The sequence below is a fragment of the Gasterosteus aculeatus genome, chromosome 11, assembly GCF_964276395.1.
Source record: "Gasterosteus aculeatus chromosome 11, fGasAcu3.hap1.1, whole genome shotgun sequence".
NCBI lineage: Eukaryota > Metazoa > Chordata > Actinopteri > Perciformes > Gasterosteidae > Gasterosteus > Gasterosteus aculeatus.
The window spans coordinates 15,074,822-15,080,080 of NC_135699.1; the positions used below are offsets into that span (position 1 = coordinate 15,074,822).

Consider the following 5,259-nt stretch of genomic DNA (forward strand, 5'->3'; position numbering starts at 1 on the left):
CTCAAACTCTCACAAAAGCAATGCAATTAAGTCAATCTCTGCAAAACACACACAGCTTGGTGGACACACACACACACACACACTCCCCCATCATCGTCTCCCTTTTCCTCACCCTTCAGGCTTTCTAATGCCTCCCAGATGTTGACATGCTGTTTTCTCCAGCTCCACCAAACCTTGGAAGTCAGCGCCTCGCTCTCCTGGTGTTAACGGCGCCCGGGAGGCCTCTGAAAGGAGGGTGGGTGGGGGTGGGGGGGGTTTAGAGGGGGGGGATCGGGGGAGGGAGCCCAGGACCTCCAAAGCACCGACAAAAGGACCTTCTTCCTTTCCCTTTCACGGGGTAATCGCTTATCTGTCTCCCCCTTTGCCGCCGATCAGCGGGGTTTCGGGGGAAAAGCCGCATGTGGAACATGGGTGTGGTTTAGAAAGACACCCTGATAAGGGTTGAGACAAGAAGCAGGATGACAAAGCGCTCTGCAGCTGTTCGCCATCCAGATGGGCAGCGGTGGTGAACGCTATTAGGTTTCATTTGTCTTGGTCCAGGGGTTGGGCCTCGGGGGTGTCATGTGTCAGCTGCTCCTCATCGACTTATTACAATCCTTTCAGTGTGTCTCCATCTTGTCTTTTTTGCTTCTACCGTAGCGGGAGGAAATCAATGGCTGCTCCCAATAGCCAGCTAGTGTTACCATCTTCCCTCCTCGTGACCCTCACCAATTGATCGGGTGTCACAGTCTGAGATTTATGTTCCAGACTGGGTCCGTTAATCGGGGAGCGGCTTCTACCATCAGTATGGACTCCCTAACGCCGCGGGACGTCTGACGCTAGTGTCTTCTGTGGAGCGATGGAGCTCCTCCCGCCGCGCACGTCGGCCTCGGATGGTGAAATGAAACTCGGGACGTTTGGAACCCGGGACGAGAGCTGCAGCCAAAGAAGGGAGAGCGGGCCGGGACGGCTGGGAGAAAAAAAAGCCCCCGGCTGAGGAGCTCTGTGAGAACGGGTCCATCTGCAGCGCATGTTGGAGACGGCCCAAAACAAACAAGTTAAATTTATACCGCAGAAAGGCAGCGGATCTCTGTGTTTAAAGTTCTCACAAACAGAGGATTAACGCTTTACCATTTCAAAGGTCTGAGAAATTGTCAGTTTGTGGTTCAACCCCCCACAATAAAACCCCAAAATCTCAGTTTGACAGGACGTCCAGCACGTGTCAAGAAATAAGCGGTGTGAAGGATGAAAAATATGAGGCTTTTATATATCTCGCATTAAAAACATACTTCAATGTTGTAATCTGCTTATATCAATGTAGAAGTATAGTTATACATTCATAATGAACTATAAGAAGGATCAAAACACACACTTCATAATGACGGTCATGATATCTCATATTTGCTGGTCATAATCCTTAAAGTTGTTGCATGGCTCATTCCACAATTAAGTAAACCCAATGTGGACAACATTTCTAAAATTCACTTTCTGCTGCATGCTGTAAGGTGATGTGTTTGACTCACTTCATAGTGGAATAGGAAGTAATGTTACAGCACTTTGTCGACACTTTAAGTGGGTCAACGTGATCACAGAGTCTGTTCCAGATACAGCAGCTTAAAGCGAAGTTTGACAAATCGTAACCTGTGACCTCCGTCAAAGAGCGATCATGAGAGAAGTGATCATGAAAGGAACCTTTGCAACTCATTTCCTGCCCAATGTGTGGTTAAAGGTTGACTCGCTGCAGTTTTGGATAAATGGGCCTTCTCTTTAGGGTTAAGATGAATGAAGCGCGCAGGCTTCTTCTACCCGGCACGAAAAAATGATTCTTTCTAATTAAATCTGACTCACGGGAGTCCTACTTGTCAACTTACTTGAATTTGACCACATTAATTAGGTTTCCCCAGCAGCTTTGTGTATGTGAAAGTGGTCGCTGTGGTTCCACTGCTGAGGTTTCCCAAATCCACATGATATGTGTTTGCAGCAGCCCCTTCCTCCACCTTTAGCTAAGAGGCCTTGTCTCCCCCACAAATCTCTGCTCAGAGAAAAGGATATCAGATCCATATGAATGCTTTTCAAGGAGCGCTGCAATTTTCACGTTAGATTTGACACACTGCTGCCATCTAGTGGAGACTCACAGTCATCGGGTCCAGAAATGTAAAAAGTAAAAAGCATTGCAACTTAAAAGCTATGTTTTGTTTTGCATGCATTGACTCGTCCTTGAAATGAAGACCACCCCCCCCTTACCCCCCCCCCCTGGACTCAACAAAGATGTGGTTTATATCATTGTTTCTCCTCAAAGCAATCTCACATCTGCAGTTTATTGCTCCCAAAATGCATGACATCACCGTTCAGAATCTTTACACAGCAGCACAACGCCCCTTAATACCGGAATCTTCTGAACCTCGACTGATTTAAAAAAACTCACTTATTGAGGATAGGGTTTTCTTTTTCTCTTTTGATTTTGTGAAATTGTTGAATAAAAACAAAGAGCTGTTTGGAAGTTTGGCTCTTTCGGTTCCCCTGAACCTTCCCTCATAGCAATGATGTCAGGCCCGATGCTGCAGCAACAGTGATCCTCTCCTGGGACCATCAGGCCCAGATGGAGTAGTCGGACCCTCCCTCAACCAGGGGACCTGTAGCGGCTAGCAGGGAGACCCTGACCTAAGAGTTGTTCGTGCTCCTTTTGTTGTTGTTTTGTGCGTCTTCCATTGTTGTTCTTGAGTCTCCTCCTGGTTTGTAAAAACACACGTCTTTGAGGGACAATGTGAGGGTGCCGGTCAGGGCGAGGGGGCCTGACATTCCATTCTCCAAACATCCGCGTAGCAAAAGTGCTTGTCATCAAGGGCTATTTTTTTGGGGGGCTTCTGGGAAACAACGGAAAAGGGAGAAGTGATAAAAAAACTAATGATACGGATTTCCCCTACAAAGCAATTCATAGCATCCAGGCCCACACAGCTCCTCGTGTGCACGGTTAAATGTGCTACAACTACTGCAGTACTGCATCGCTTTCACTACTCTAAACTCTAAACTCTCAGGAATGCACTCTACTGTTAAGGGTCGCTGCGATGTTGATAGATGTCAAAATTCACCAGCAGATCTTACACACATGTTCTGTTCCTGTCCTCAATTGACAAATGACTGGGTGTCAATATTAAAAGTCTTATCAGGGTCCCTTCTTCTTAACCTTGAGCCCAGTGCTTCGATGTGCATCTTTGGTGTTAAGGAGAATGAAGACCAATGTGATTTTTGGCATTTACGGGTAGGAACTAAAGTGTGTGTAAAAGTGCAACGTATAGCCACACTCTGCTTTTGATAATAAACATAACCTTTGTTACACTGTTATTAGATGCACGCAAAAAAAAAAGAAGTAATTGATAGTTTTCTCTGGAAGCCGTTCAGCATTCTAAAAGGTGTCTTCTCTTCTTCCACAGCTACAACCAGGGGCCCGTTTGGCACATCCTCCCCCACCAGCTGGGAGTTTCTGGATGAATCCAGTTGCTTTTTGGCGGGACAGTTGAGGAGAGGAGGGGGTTTGGGGGTGTGTGCAGATTGTCCCTGTCTCCTGTGACTCAGCAGGAGAGGAATGAGCCTCCCTTTACAAAACTGCTTAACACAACAATGTAATTACTGTGAAAGGAGGTTTTCAGTCTCAGTTGAGATTCCCAATAGTCACGAGGACAAATACTCCTTCAGCTCCAACCGAAGACAGCCGCTCCACTTAAAACCCAATGGGAACGAGGAGCCGGCCGAAGGTAGAAGGGTGCAAAGGAAAGGGGATACCTCACGTTGACAAGCAGAGGTCCAGGTAATGCTCGCTCGACCCACAGGATGCACGTTGAAGCGAGGGGGAAATCAGCTGATTATTTATCTGTGAATCTTGTCCAGCGAGTTTGCATGAAACATTCCATTTGAACATGTGTACAGAACCCTTTTTCCTAAAACACACATGCATTCCGGAAAGGACCCGTGCTCAGTTTGATGATTACGGGAAGAAAGCAATCCTTGGCAGGGGAATTAATCTTTCTCAGTGCTGTGGTATGTAGTGTGTTAACAGTTAGTGCAGCACATCGGATGGCCATTCCGCAGAAATGGGCTGGGAGGCCACAGTAGGAAGCACAATTATACAAAATGTCAACTTTGTGGCCTGGACTGTGGAGCGACTCACTGATTGGGACGTCATATCCATATGCTTCTACGCCCCACCATCGGGGGCCTCATCTGATCAGTGCGCCCTGAAAAATTAATTACAGAGGGTGAAAAGGATTAATTTAAATTTGAAAAGTTGCAACAACATGCAAATAAGACCAATTCATCGGATGGGCCGTATTTCTCATGTTTTGACCCAGTTTCATGTGACAGCAAGTTACATTTCCATTACAGCATAATTAGAGCAGCAGCAAACGAGAAAAAACCTTCCTAAACCCGGGCTGTAGGACTGGAGGCCCCATGGTGAGCAGCTCATCCCTGATACTGTCACGGTTTGGGTTGGTTTGATTTTGTAGTTTCCTGCATCTTGTGTCCCTGGGTTAGCTTCACTTCCTGCCTTGTCCTGTCATCCCCTGTGATTGTCTGCCGTGTCCATGATTGTTTCCACCTGTGTCCGATCACCTGCCCCCTCCCACTGTATTTAAGCCCTGTGTGTCTTTATTAAAGTACCTTTTGATTCCAAGTCTGTGTCCTGCCTCTGTTGTGACAGAGTCAAAGTCCGAATGTTCTCACTGGGAGGGATCAGAGTTTATCAGTCAGCATGGTTTCGAATAACTGGCTTAGTCGGACTGAAATCAAATTATCCGTTTCATGTAAACACCTTTGTCTGACTATGTGCGGTCCGACTACGATCCGACTAACACCCCTGGATAACTCGATCCGATCCAGTTGATAGTTCGACTATTGCGGCATGTAACGGTGAATGGGATGAGGAACTGGACTTTGCGTCTTTGCGCATGCTTGAGATCCCGACGGCGTCTTCTCTCCATTATCAAATCGGCCAATAGCGCCATTCGCATTCGCTGTGCTCCTATTACCATCATGCAAAGATAGTAGAGGGATGTAGCTTCACCTTGCTCTCCGCTCGCCATCTTTCTCCTAATGTTGATGTTGTTGGAAGTGGTGAAGCGCTCAAGCGGAAATGGCTGCATCACAACTAGTTGTAATGAAAACAGCGCCACCTATCGTATCGGATATGACGTGCTTTCGGCCAATGATTCGATTTATTTACTGCCATGTATATTGGGATAATAGCACTTGCCCCGAAAGATAGCATAGTCCGACTAAGCAAAG

General features: G+C 46.8%; 1 long non-coding RNA gene across 1 annotated transcript; it reads right to left on the reverse strand.

The window, feature by feature from the left end:
* Positions 1-2,278: 2,278 nt before the first annotated feature.
* Positions 2,279-5,259, reverse strand: LOC120828509 (uncharacterized). Its single transcript, XR_013451347.1, has 2 exons — positions 5,039-5,259; positions 2,279-4,211 (listed from the first exon to the last, which is right to left on the reverse strand). It is a non-coding gene; the product is annotated as an uncharacterized LOC120828509 (long non-coding RNA).